Source organism: Bos javanicus, chromosome 17 (genome assembly GCF_032452875.1).
Source record: "Bos javanicus breed banteng chromosome 17, ARS-OSU_banteng_1.0, whole genome shotgun sequence".
Classification (NCBI taxonomy): domain Eukaryota; kingdom Metazoa; phylum Chordata; class Mammalia; order Artiodactyla; family Bovidae; genus Bos; species Bos javanicus.
Window position 1 is genome coordinate 32,725,466 of NC_083884.1, and position 15,575 is coordinate 32,741,040.

Consider the following 15,575-nt stretch of genomic DNA (forward strand, 5'->3'; position numbering starts at 1 on the left):
CATCCATGTCTGTTGTATGTAATCCTCAAATTGCCTCCTGGATGAACCATTATTCCTAAATTTTAAAAATTCATTATATACCTACTGCTTCCCTCCTTTGTAATCCTGCATGAATTAATTTGTATTTTTACTGACAATTAACATATTTTTATGTATTTATTTATTATTTTTACTATGATTATTAAACTACCAGACTCTATCAGACAATCAAAGATAACTTCTCCTTAGTATTATAAGTTGTGGAAAAAAATCTCTCGTGAATTAAAAACATTGTGCAGTTTGATAGAAACCAGTGCAGTTTTAAGCTTAACTCTTATATTAAAACAAACATCCATGCCTTATTTATTGAAAAAATTACAATTTTGAAAGTAGTTTCATATGTATACATACTCATCTAGCTTACTTATCTGTCATGAATTGATTATAGTCATCAAAAATAATTTACTTCAGAATTGGCAGTTTTCACCTTTGAAACAACTCAGCTTCATTTGCAGTTGTCGAGCTGCCATTTATAAAAAGAAAAACTATGCAGCAAGTTATTTGAATACGTTTCTTTTTACTTCATAGATGTCCTTATACTATTTTACCCAATCCTCCTAGGGGAAAAAAAATGTTTTATGTTTAAGCACTTTAAAACCAATAGAGAGAAAAATGTTTGCTAACTTTCTTATGTTTCTTTACAAAAGTTTCAGAGGCTCTCTTTATTGCAATTCCCTGATTCTAATTCTCTGACTTGTATAGTCCTACAGTGGATTGGGTAATATTAAATGTTACCCTTCTCAAATATTTTACACAATTTCAAATATCTTTAATTTTCAGGCCAGAAAATATTTATGGTCCTTGGAGAAACTTGATCAAAGTACAGTGTTTGTCTTTTCTCTAGACTCCCTCCTAATGAAAGAGATTCTCTGACATCAAAGCTTCCACACTGTTTTGAAGAAAACTAGATGACCGGCAGAGTTATCGTCTTTAGTTTATTAATTGCTATTTGCTCAATTCCATGTACCAGGAAGTCAAGCAGTCACCAGTGGGACCAGGAGCTACAGTAATGTAATTTCTAAGAGACTTTATTTCTCCAGGGTTTCCTTTTATACCAATTTACCAACCACTTTCCTTTTGAGATTTTTTTTTCCTTTTTTTTCTCACAAATAATTTTTATATCCAGTATTAAACAATATTGCATTTCATGCTTGCTTGCTGCTTCAGGTCTAATAACCACATTTCTTATGAACCGTGTAATAGTAAAAGTCAGATTGGTTATTTGCTTTTTGATGTGAAATGGTTATTGCACATGACTGAGGTGCCACAAATTATTTTGCCTCTGATCATGTCACACATAATAAAACAAGTAACACTCAGTTTAGAACACAGATTGACTCACAAAGTTTACAAAGGGTTGTCTTTTTATCCGAAATTTATTGCTAATGTAGAAAAATAAGAATTGAGAATTATTTGCCCCTACTAAACTCTACACTTAAAAAATCAGAACAAATTTAAATTTATTTACACACTTACACACATATACATCTATCTAGGCTTAACAGTGTGTTTGTTTAAAAAATCTCACTACTTAGGGCAGATGTATTGTAAATTATGTATCAGTAGGACCAAATATGCTTTTAAAGTAGTAATGTATGTAAGGAAACATGAATCAGTGTCCCTTAGTTGATACAAGAAAATGAAGAAAGCAAGAAGAAAAGAGACACACATATATAGATACACACACACACACACACACACACACACACACACAAGCAAAGAAAGCCTTCTCTTAATTTTGTTCCCAAATAGTGATGGTCATGCAAGTGTGGCTTCTTTTTTTTTTTTTTTTTTTAACCACTAAGAAGGCATGTTTTCTTTCTTTTTTCTGTTATTGAAGATTAAATATTTACTACTTCCACAATAAGAGAGTACTCTTTGAAAAACCTTAAAAGATAACTGGCTCTATTTTGAGAGATTTAATGAAATTCAGTTCTTTTAAAAAACTAAGAATACTCAATTGTAAATACCCTGAAATGTCTATGATGTAACTATCCAATAGAACAGAGACATACGCGTCTATAAATGTTACGGCAGTTTCTTTTTGTATAATTACCAATTGTTCACTCCACTGATGAGGGGGGCCTCCCACTCTAGGGTTTGGGATGACTGGAACATAGAACACCTTTTCACTGGACAGGGCAGAGAAGCCGGGCTGCTTTTTATTAGCCACCTCTGCGCATGGCCTGGGGGAGGACATGCGCTCCTCAGAGGGCCACACAGAGGTTGCGCTGTGGAACAAACTGAACAACGAAGGACGGTGAGGCGGGAGGTAGAGTCTCAGGTGGGTGGAGAGTGCCTCAGACTACTGCAGAAGAATGTGATTGGTTTGTTTGAGTAATTCCAGGGGCTGGCGAAATCTGCCACTTGTGAATAAACCCGGGTTAGGCCTGGTCTTCTGGCAAGAAGGGTTGAGTGCCCAGAGGATCTTATCTGAAGGAGCAGAATGAGGAAAAAAACTTGACTCACACTAGGTGAGGCCTTACCAATGTCACCACATGTCAAAGCAGCAAATAATATTGGGTCTCAATTACAGTCCTTCCCTTACACTCTTAAGAATATAATTTTTTAAAAACATCATACTGAATGCAAAATCAGAGACAGAAGTTGAAAGGTATAATTAAACTGGTACTTTGAGACATGAATAGGAGCAACATAGACTAGGAAAACTGTAGCTAAAGCAAACACTCTCTTGTAGATCTTACTGATGTCTGGTTCACACAATCAGCCAAATGTTGCTTTGTCCCTTAATACTTTGGGTTATAATGTAATTGCAATATTACTTTTTTAGATACCCTTGAATGAACGTAGGGCTCATTGGAGCCCTTCTGAGAGACATACCTGTGTATTTTATGTCAATGAAACTAGAGTAAACAGAGTAATCTTTATCTAATGAAAGGTCGACTCATTTTATGTTAGACACACAATTGTATCTTCTCTTATTTGAGAAAGACTCAAAAAGGAAATGCTTTGCTTTAGGGATTGAGACATAGAATTGAAAGACCATTTAGTCCAAATTCTTTGTATATGAATCCTCTACACTAACTCACTGAAGTGATTACAGACCCTTCCTGAACTCATCAGAGAAAGGAAAAGCTCTTCTCACAGAATAAGCATATCTTTTGCATATTTGCTATTGGCTGCATTTTTAAAATAATTCCATCTAAATGTGTCTCCATAAGTCACTTTATCTTTAAAGTTGATCTTCTTCACATATTCAGGTTCAATAGACACCATGGACGAATTTGCCAACCAATCATCACTCACAGGAGTAAAATAATACTTTTTTACTAGCTTCAAGTTTAAAAAGTTCCTTTTGCATGAAGACTTAGGTGGATGAATACTTAGAAAAAGTTTTAAAGATAAGAATAATTTTGGCAGAGTTTCTTGGAAATCAAATTTTTTATTGATTCCAGAAATTAAAATATTGCCAATGCTTCTGTTCTTTAGGTTTCATGCTAGCAGCTATCAATATAATGTTCAAAAGTGTAAAGCAAATAGACACTCCCTGCTGTCACATGGAATTCCAGATTTGAAGTATTTCAATTTCTGTTTCCCTGTTTTAAATTAATGTGATTGGAGACATGGTGATTGGAGACACAGGCTTCATGGGATGTGATATCCAACAATTCTGAGTCCTTAAAAAATTCATTTTCAAAAACAGCATTTTCGCTGAGTCTGTACTTATTAGGAAAATGATAAAACTGGGAATTTTCAAAATTAACTTTGATGTAATATGTTTTTATTAAAGAATAATAAAAATGAGAGAATTTGACACATGTATATTTTCAAAACTCAATGAGAATGGCAAGGATGGGTTAGAATTTAGATCAACAAAATTTCTTTGGGAGAAATATTTTATTATTGACATGTTTGGGCTTACCAGTGCACGATCATAACAAAACGTAAAGCCACTTTTTAGTTAGCTGTATTATCACTTTTAAATCCTCTGTTAACTATATATCTGATTATTGCTTGTACCCAATACTGACTACTCCCACACCTTTCTTTGAATACCTCTGCTGTCAAGCTGCTTTGGGGGCAGGCTAAGGATTCTTTTTCACTTATGAATTCCCTCTTTCTTTATTCACTCATCATATAATCGTATCCCAAATTGTCTCCATTCTAGTCCTATATGTTCCTGCCTTTTAAATGAGGCATTCAGTAATCAGATTAGTAATAATATAAGCTGATGGTGAATTTCTTTTTCTGTTATAAACCGAAAGGTACATAGTATTAGATGCTTTTTCCAAGCATGTAATATTACATCTATGAAATTACAGCTGGTCCTCAATATTGTCTGTGTCATCACTAATATAAGCAATGGGAGTTACAGTTATTTTATGAACTGAAACGACCAAACAATATTCCTGCTGAAGAATTTGTCACAGGGAAGTAAAAAGAAGTCATACACTTGTGCAATTAATGTTCAGCAAATCTATTCTCGTGTTCACTATGCCCTATTTCTCTGTTCTATTTCTCACATAAACTGAGTTAATTAGTATTTTAGATCTCTTCTCATTTTGGACCTAATTTTGTGGCACTTAATTGTGGGTTCCCTATTGGCATTAATAAGGTAAAAGGCAGTAACTGTAAGAGTGTATTAAAAATTAGTGTCTGATAGATCATAGGCTAATATTAGCCTGGCTTATCTGCAATATCATTTTTCAATGAAATATTGTTTTGTAAGTTACTTCTTAAATTTAGGTTGAAATTTCAGCAAAGAACATTCTAGGATATTGATACACAGACCTCTTGAGCTGGACAAAGTCTTAAATGCAATCCAATCAAATTTCCTGAATTTGGGGAAAATTAAGATCTATAGATGTTAAATGGTTTTGAAATCATTGAGACCTAGCTTTGAGTCCAGAGCTTCACCATTTACGAATGTGTGACTGGCAAAGGAGATAATTCCTTGTGTATTTATTCCTCACCTGCAAATATTCAGAAAATAACAATACTTACCTGTGCAGTTTTCATGAGGATTAAATAAGGTAATAAAATGCCTGGCATCAAGATTTTCTATTGAGATTAAGTACAACACAGTGAAAGGCTGAATGGAGGGTTCACTGCACATTGATTCTAAAGCCAGAACGTCTAGGTTTGAATTAGTACCATTAGTTAGTCTTTTATGCTTCAATTTCCTCATTTATAAAATGGGAAAAAGATAGTATCTAATAGATTCATTATGAGAGATAAATAAATATAAGCTTGCAAATGAAAAATGTGTAAAACAATAAGCATTACTAGAATGCTGCTGCTGCTGCTGCTAAGTCGTTTCAGTTGTGTCTGACTCTGTGCAACCCCACAGACGGCAGCCCACCAGATTCCCCCGTCCCTGGGATCCTGCAGGCAAGAACACTGGAGTGGGTTGCCATTTCCTTCTCCAATGCATGAAAGTGAAAAGTGAAAGTGAAGTCGCTCAGTTGTGTCTGACCCTCAGTGACCCCATGGACTGCAGCCTACCAGGCTCCTCCATCCATGGGATTTTCCAGGCAAGAGTACTGGAGTGGGGTGCCATTGCCTTCTCCAACTTGAATGCTAGTTGTATGTATATTTCTTGTATATATATATATATATGTGTGTGTGTGTGTATATATACATATGGGTATATACATATGTGTGTATATGCATACATATGGGCTTCTCCAGTAGCTCAGTGGTAAAGAATCTGCCTGCAAAGTAGGACCCACAGGGCATGCGGCTTTGATCCCTGTGTTGGAAAGATCCCCTGGAGGAGGAAATGGCAATCCACTCCATTATTCTTGCCAGGAGAATCCCATGGACAGAGGAGCCTGGAGGGCTACAATACACAGGGTAGCAAAGACTGGGACACGGCTAAAATGTTTCATTATCTTATTTGTTCTTTGCTGAAGCAAAAGGCAAGAGGCAAAGGAAAGATATACCCGTTTGAATGCAGAGATCCAAAGAATAGCAAGGAGAGATAGAAAGCCTTCCTCAGTGATCAGTGCAAAGAAGTAAACGAAAACAGCAGGATGGGAAAGACTAGAGATCTCTTCAAGAAAATTAGAGATACCAAGGGATTTTTTTCATGCAAATATGGGCACAATGAAGGACAGAAATGGTATGGACCTAAGAGAAGCAGAAGATATTAGGAAGAGGTGGCAAGAATACACAGAAGAACTATACAAAAAAGATCTTCACAACCCAGATAATCAGGATGGTATAATCAATCACCTAGAGCCAGACATCCTGGAATGGGAAGGCAAGTGGGCATTAGGAAGGATCACTAGGAACAAAGATAGTGGAGGTGATGAATTCAAGCTGAGCTATTTCAAATCCTAAAAGATGATGCTGTGAAAGTGCTGCATTCAATATGCCAGCAAATTTGGAATCTCAGCAATGGCCACGGGACTGGAAAAGGTCAGTTTTCATTCCAATCCCAAAGAAAGACAATGCCAAAGAATATTCAAACTACCACACAATTGCACTCATCTAACATGCTAGTAAAGTAATGCTCAAAATTCTCCAAGTCAGGCTTCAACAGTAGGTGAACTGTGAACTTCCAGATGTTCAAGCTGGATTTAGAAAAGGCAGAGGAATCAGAAATCAAATTGCCAACGTCCATTGGATCATCGAAAAAGCAAGTGAGTTCCAGAAAAACATCTATTTCTGCTTTATTGACTATGTCAAAGCCTTTGTGTAGGTCACAGCAACTGTGGAAAATTCTGACAGAGATGAGAATACCAGACCACCTGACCTGCCTCCCAAGAAATCTGTATGCAGGTCAAGAAGAAACAGTTAGAACTGGACATGAAACAGCAGACTGGTTCCAAATAGGAAAAAGAGTATGTCAAAGCTATATATTGTCACCCTGCTTATTTAACTTATATGCAAAGTACATCGTGAGAAATGCTGGGCTGGAAGAAGCACAAGCTGGAATCAAGATTGCCAGGAGAAATATCAATAACCTCAGATTTGCAGATGACACCACCCTTATGGCAGAAAGTGAAGAGGAATTAAAGAGCCTCTTGACAGTGAAAGGAGAGTGAAAAAGTTGGCTTAAAACTCAACATTCAGAAAACTAAGATCATCCCATCCCATCCCATCACTTTACGTCAAATAGATGGGGAAACAATGGGAACCGTGACAGACTTTATTTGCGGCGGGGGGAGGCTCCAAAATCACTGCAGATGGTGACATCAGCCATGAAATTAAAAGATGCTTGCTCCTTGGAAGAAAAGTTATGACCAACCTAGACAGCATATTAAAAAACAGAGACATTACTTTGCCAACAAAGGTTTGTCTAGTCAAGGCTATGGTTTTTCCTGTGGTCATGTATGGATGTGAGAGTTGGACTATAAAGAAAGCTAAGTGCTAAAGAATTGATGCTTTTGAACTGTGGTGTTGAAGAAGACTCTTCAGAGTCCCTTGGACTGCAGGATCCAACCAGTCAATCCTCAAGGAAATCAGTCCTGAATATTCATTGGAAGGACTGATGGCTGAAGCTTAAACTCCAATATTTGGCCACTTGATGCAAAGAACTAACTCACTAGAAAAGACCCTGATGCTGGGAAAGATTGTTTGATTGCCTCTACTAATATAAATTCTCTTAAATATGACGCCTTTAAAAACACCTTATTCTGTGATTGAGTGAGGCACCCAATTTTTTTGTATTTAAAGCTAGGAAAAATGTTTCTATTGTGTGATTTCCTTTAGAGAGAGAACCGAACCCTGAGCTTCCTTAGGGCAAGTGCAGGTAGATAAGTGTCATTACTGATGTCTGAACAGATCTGAACACATAGGACGAGGAGAGAGACAACATTATATTTCCCCTTTCTCTTTATACCTGCTTTTCTGGTTAGACTTTTCTGAGTTGAATAACAATGACAACAAAAACAAGGTAGTGAATTCTTTCTGTCCCTTTTATTAACCACCTGGAAATGCAGAAGATGGCAACACAAGGGCCCCAGATTAGGAAGAGATTACCTGTGCTGTGCAAATATCTCTGCCTTCGAAAATGTCTAAATTACAGTCAAAAGGAACTGCAGGCATAGGCAGGATGGAGCATGTTGTAATAAAGACAATTAAAGGATGTCTTGTAAGGCTCTGGAATCATTGTTCTCTATCCCTGAGGGACATCTGGCAGTGTCTTGAGACGTTTTTGGTCACCACCTGGTGGGTACTACTGGCATCTGGTGGGTCAAGACCAATGATGCTGTTAAACAATGCTGGGACCACTTCCCCACAACAAAGAACTATCTGATCCAAAATGCTGATCCTGCTGAGATTAGGAAAGAACCCTGCCGTGCCCCTCTAGCCTTAATTTAACAGACTTCATCTTGGGTAATTTCTACTTCAACATAACCTGACTACACACGTAAACACGCTTGTGTGTGAGCACATTGTTAAGCTGTTGTGCCAGCAGTCACTACTGATGAAGAGACATTTCCTGGGACACTAAAAATAACCTATTGGCAAAGGTGACATGACTTTAGTGCAATTGTTTTTATCAGATCATAATTGCCAGGAAATGTTGTGGGTTTTTTTGGTAGTTATTACCACATAATTATGCACATTCTCTGTGGGGAAAAAATGCATTAACTTTAAAAAATATTCTAAATATTTACTGTAAATATGTATAGCAGCATTTCCTGTATTACAACTGGAACCAGGCAGTAAAATCGTACTTGCTTATAAAATGCAATCCATGTACAGGATCTGTAAGGTGAGAAATGCTGCAAGGTGTATTTAATTTTCTTTTAATAACAATTATACTCCATACTTCTCCCTTCAATGCTAGTAATTATTATGATTATAAAAATAATACTTGTTTATGGCCAATGAAAAGTCAATGATCACCCACTCTTCCCACAAGGTGTACTCCCCAAAGGTTACTGTTTAAGTTATGTTTCCTCTACTCCATTTTTATAAACACACTGGCTACCCTCTCCCTTGAATGGGAGCACTGACAGAAAATTCTATTATGTGCGTACAATCAGCTTTGTATTATGGTTCAGTTCAGTTCAGTCGCTCAGTCGTGTCTGACTCTTTGCAACCCCATGAATCGCAGCAGTCCAGGCCTCCCTATCCATCACCAACTCCCGGGGTTCACTCAGACTCACGTCCATTGAATCAGTGATGCCATCCAGCCGTCTCATCCTCTGTCGTCCCCTTCTCCTCCTGCCCCCAATCCCTCCCAGCATCAGAGCCTTTTCCAATGAGTCAACTCTTCACATGAGGTGGCCAAAGTACTGGAGTTTCAGCTTCAGCATCATTCCTTCCAAAGAAATCCCAGGGCTGATCTCCTTCAGAATGGACTGGTTGGATCTCCTTTGAACCACAGTTCAAAAGCATCAATTCTTTGGCGCTCAGCCTTCTTCACAGTCCAACTCTCACATCCATACATGACCACAGGAAAGACCATAGCCTTGACTAGACGGACCTTTGTTGGTAAAGTAACGTCTCTGCTTTCGAATATACTATCTAGGTTGGTCATAACTTTCCTTCCAAGGAGTAAGCGTCTTTTAATTTCATGGCTACAGTCACCATCTGCAGTGATTTTGGAGCTCAAAAACTGAAGTCTGACACGGTTTCCACTGTTTCTCCACCTATTTCCCATGAAGTGGTGGGACCGGATGCCATGATCTTCGTTTTCTGAATGTTGAGCTTTAAGCCAACTTTTTCACTCTCCACTTTCACTTTCATCAAGAGGCTTTTTAGTCCCTCTTCACTTTCTGCCATAAGAGTGGTGTCATCTGCATATCTGAGGTTATCGATATTTCTCCTGGCAGTCTTGATTCCAGCTTGTGCTTCTTCCAGTCCAGCGTTTCTCATGATGTACTCTGCATAGAAGTTAAATAAGCAGGGTGACAATATACAGCCTTTATGTACTCCTTTTCCTATTTGGAACCAGTCTGTTTTTCCATGTCCAGTTCTAACTGTTGCTTCCTGACCTGCATACAGATTTCTCAAGAGGCAGGTCAGGTGGTCTGGTATTCCCATCTCTTTCAGAATTTTCCAAAGTTTATTGTGATCCACACAGTCAAAGGCTTTGGCATAGTCAATAAAGCAGAAATAGATGTTTTTCTGGAACTCTCTTGCTTTTTCCATGATCCAGCAGATGTTGGCAATTTAATCTCTGGTTCCTCTGCCTTTTCTAAAACCAGCTTGAACATCAGGAAGTTCATGGTTCACGTATTGCTGAAGCCTGGCAGGGAGAATTTTGAGCATTACTTTACTAGCATGTGAGATGAGTGCAATTGTGCGGTAGTTTGAGCATTCTTTGGCATTGCCTTTCTTAGGGATTAAATGAAAACTGACCTTTTCCAGTTCTGTTGCCACTGCTGAGTTTTCCAAATTTGCTGGCATATTGAGTGCAGCACTTTCACAGCATCATCTTTCAGGATTTAAAATAGCTCAACTGGAATTCCATCACCTTCACTAGCTTTGTTTGTAGTGATGCTTTCTAAGGCCCACTTGACTTCACATTCCAGGATGTCTGGCTCTAGGTCAGTGATCACACCATCATGATTATCTGGGTTATGAAAATCTTTTTTGTACAGTTCTTCTGTGTAAGGAGATAGATTTTATCACTTCACATTATAATCCCCAAGTCAAAATAAGAAAGATTTCTCAAAGGCCACAGGAGGTATACTGTGGCTCACCTTAGGAAAATTTATGTTTTTTATTTTTTTGGTTGTTGTTGCTGTTTTTCAGAATAGGGCTTGGCCTGATACTAGTTTAGAAGCAATATCTTGTTGCCAGTGGCTTTGCAATCACAGGCCTGAGGAGAATAATTGGGTAGTGAACGACCTTTCCATCAGTCTCAGAATTTGCAAGGAAATTTCTGGTTTCAGCTTTCCCCATATTTGACCTGAGATGGGCAGATTCCAAGGTTACGAGAGTCTAATAGTCTCTACCTGAGAAAGAATGAGCCCCACCTCTCTCTCAGTTTTCTCTTATGCAAAGTGAAGTGAAAGTCACTCAGTCATGTCTGACTCTTTGCGACACCATGTACTATACAGTCCATGGAATTCTCTAGGCCAGAATGCTGGAGTGAGTAGCCTTTCCCTTCTCCAGGGGATCTTCCCAACCCAGGGATCAAACCCAGGTCTCCTGCATTGCAGGTAGATTCTTTACCAGCTGAGCCACAAGGGGAGCCCATGACATTTTTTTTTTTCCCTGATTTATATGTAACTCAATCCCAGTTGTTTTCACTATAAAATACTTGGCCCAGTGGGAGAAACATGTACTATATCCTTTTGTCAGTAGGGTTTGGAAGAAGGTAAAAATGTGTATTAAATTTCTCATTTCAAACTAGACTTTGTTTTTCCCTTTTCAAAATTAAATAATTTAGTTTTCATTGAACTGTAGTTGATTTACAATATTTTGTTGGTTTCAGGTAGATAGCAAAGTGATTCAGATATGTATATTTATGTGTGTGTGTATATATATATATATATATATATATTGATTGATTGATTTTCAGATTCTTTTCTCTTATAGATTACTACTAAGTATGGAGTTAGAACTGGACATGGAACAACAGACTGGTTCCAAATAGGAAAAGGAGTTCGTCAAGGCTATATATTGTCACCCTGTTTATTTAACTTCTATGCAGAGTACATCATGAGAAACGCTGGACTGGAAGAAACACAAGCTGGAATCAAGATTGCCGGGAGAAATATCAATCACCTCAGATATGCAGATGACACCACCCTTATGGCAGAAAGTGAAGAGGGACTAAAAAGCCTCTTGATGAAAGTGAAAGTGGAGAGTGAAAAAGTTGGCTTAAAGCTCAACACTCAGAAAACGAAGATCACGGCATCCGGTCCCACCACTTCATGGGAAATACATGGGGAAACAGTGGAAACAGTGTCAGACTTAATTTTTCTGGGCTCCAAAATCACTACAGTTGCTGACTGCAAGCCATGAAATTAAAAGACGCTTACTCCTTGGAAGGAAAGTTATGACCAACCTAGATAGTATATTCAAAAGCAGAGACATTACTTTGCCAACAAAGGTCCATCTAGTCAAGGCTATGGTCTTTCCTGTGGTCATGTATGGATGTGAGAGTTGGACTGTGAAGAAGGCTGAGCACCGAAGAATTGATGCTTTTCAATTGTGGTGTTGGAGAAGACTCTTGAGAGTCCCTTGGACTGAAAGGAGATCCAACCAGTCCATTCTGAAGGAGATCAGCCCTGGGATTTCTTTGGAAGGAATGATGCTGAAGCTGAAACTCCAGTACTTTGGCCACCTCATGTGAAGAGTTGACTCATTGGAAAAGGCTCTGATGCTGGGAGGGATTGGGGGCAGGAGGAGAAGGGGACGACAGAGGATGAGATGGCTGGTTGGCATCATTGACTAGATAGACGTGAGTCTGAGTGAACTCCGGGAGTTAGTGATGGACGGGGAGGCCTGGCGTGCTGTGATTCATGGGGTCGCAAAGAGTCGGACATGACTGAGCGACTGATTTGATCTGATCTGATGGAGTATAGCTCCCTGTGTCCTTGTTGTTCACCTATTTTACATATAGTAGTGTGTATATGTTACTGCCAAATTACTAATTTATGCCTCACTCTATGTTTCACCTTTGCAAACCAGACTTTTAACATTTAAAGACATTTTTCCAGCTTGAATATGTTTGTATACTCTTATTTTGCCTCCAAAATAATTCAATTTAAAAAGTTTATGCGTTATTTAAAATATCTTCTTATCCTATATCTAGTCATCTTATCTTGGAAAGATGAAAAAATATGAAAAAGAACTGCACTTTAAATAGCTATCTAAAATACTACCTTCTTATGACTGTAGAATTACAAATAAGTAATTTAAAATAGCTATTATATACTATTATATTTAAAACTTTCCAGAATGCCATCAAACTCACGCGGTTTTTGGGTTTGAACCACCATAACATTTTCAGTAAAATCAGATGAAAAGCAGTCTGGGGAATCCCTGCAAGCCTCTAAATCTGGACTATAGTTTCTTAGTTTTACATTTTGATTAGTGCCTCATGGAAATGCCTGATTCATTGGTTCTAGTGGACTCTTTATTTATAATTGTTCCTAAAACGTAAATATGTAAAATGACATTAGATCCAACACACAATACAAATTGTGTTATTTTATGACCTGAAAAGAAACTCTATGGAACATTTAAGTTATTTCACATGTATATACAGAGGGAATCAACAAGAAAGATGCCATTGTTCTAAGTATCATCTACTAATCAAAATGTATTACATTAAGCAAATAATGTATGACTTAGTTTTATAATTTACATTTAAAAATTCCTTATAAAAAAGTCATGCTTTTTTTCACTAAAGAATTACAAAGTAGAAATAAAAATGATAATCATAAAAATATCTATTGAAAAATATTTAATGTAATTTGGGTCCTATGCTTTGGAGTGGAGTTACATCCTAGGAACAATGTTGTCATGTCACATATTAGATTGAAAGGAAATTCATTATTTCTAGACATTATCACCTGTTGGTCAAAATAGTATAATGCTATGTTATCAGTCTTTTTTCATTTCTATAATTTATAAAAGAGTTTTCACATCAAAGAAAGAAAAATTAGGTAGTGACTTAGTTATTCTGATATATTTGGTTAAATCAAATGAGACATGTCAGCAAAACTGTCAAAAATTGTTTCCTTCCTTAGAAGTTTACAATATTGGTGCACATAAATATGTTCTGACAGTTGAAAGAAATTTCATGACTAGCAGTAACCATTGCCTGGAGAATTATCTTCTGTTGTCGAGTCCTCATTCTTTGTCCTACAAATTTGCCGTGATAACTGGTTTGCTCTGAAGTCAACTATAAACCAGTAAAATCAAAACATCGTAATTAATTTTAGGAATATGTCTCAGTATTTGAATTTATACACTCGTATGTTTTATCATTTCAATTCAATAAAAATATCAGCAAGTACATGATAATTAAGCCTTTTTATACATGGGCAAGAAATGGACAGTGATTGAAATAAAACAATATAAACTCCCCTAACACATACCCGCATTCACACACATTCATAATGGCTTTAATGACTCTTGGGAGAATGAATGGATTTCCAGGGTGTCAACTTGGTATAATCTATTGCTAACCATTAATCACATAGAATTACTTCTATTCCACTGATATCATATACAGTCATTTCAATCATGTGTACATGTGCAAATACCTACACACACACACACACACACACACACACGTATCTTGTTTCTATATGTTTAATTAATTTTGTCTCCAATCTACCTTCTACTTGTCCTCTGAAGAGCATTTTAATGTCAGGGAAAAGAACTGGGCTGGGATCTAGAAGATAAAATGCTAGTCTTTCTTCTGTCATTCAAAGCCTTAAAAATGTTTACATGAACTCTAAAGTCCCTATCATTTCTCACATTGTGTAACATTATGTACAATTTCAACAAAACAAAATGTCCCCTCTGAAATTTTCTAATTTCTAATAGAGCTGTAGCAGAAAGCTTTTATCTTTTTTTCAGTTTTAATCTACTTTCTATTAAACTTGTAGATTCTTTCCAGGATTTAAAACAAAATTATTGATTTGGCTGCTATGGGTCCTACTTGCAGCATGCAGGATCTTCCCTGTGTAATGCAGAATCTTTTGTTGTGGGGCAAGGACTCTCTACTTGTGACGTGGGGGCTTAGTTGCTCTGTGGCATGTGGGATCTTAGTTCCCTAACTAGAGATCAAATCCATGTCCCCTGAATGGTAAGGCAGATTCTTAACCACTGGACCACCAGGCAAGTCCCCAGAAATTTTTTTCTTGTCCAAAAAGCTAAGTAACAACCATTTTTCTTTCAACAAAAATGTATAGAGTGATGTCTCACTATCATAAATATGACATTATTCTTTTAAGATTATAGTATAGCCATGAAATTACATATTTATCTTATGTTGTATTTTCATAGTTTGAGGTTTTTTTGTTTTTAAATTATAGTCTTTATTTCTTTTTGTACTCTCTTTACCTATGTAGACTATTTCATTTATTTTTTTTTATTTTTTGTTATAAATTTATTTAATTGGAGACTAATTACTTTACAATATTTTATTGGTTTTGCCATACATCAACATGAATCTGCCACAGGTATACACGTGTTCCCCATCCTGAACCCCCCTCCCACAACCCTCCCCATACCATCCCTCTGGGTCATCCCAGTGCACCAGCCCCAAGCATCCTGTATCATGCATCAAACCTGGACTGGCGATTCATTTCATATATGATATTATACATGTTTCAATGCCATTCTTTTGCTGTCTCGCATACTATTATAATTTTTTTATGGTGGCAGACAGCAGTGGCTCCACTTAAGGAGTTTGTGTGAGGATTCTACTGTTGCTTAGAGTATTCACTTTGATTACACCCCAAAACAGGAATAATAATGTCAGGATAGTTTGGAGTCTCATTGGACCTATATGTAAGTCAGAACCCTATTTATCTTCCAAGCTTATCTGTGTCCAAGGAGCTTTTCGAGTCCTAACCAACCACGGTTAGCACAGAACCATTTACAACAATCCCCCGAAAAGTAGATTATTTAACTTTCCACAC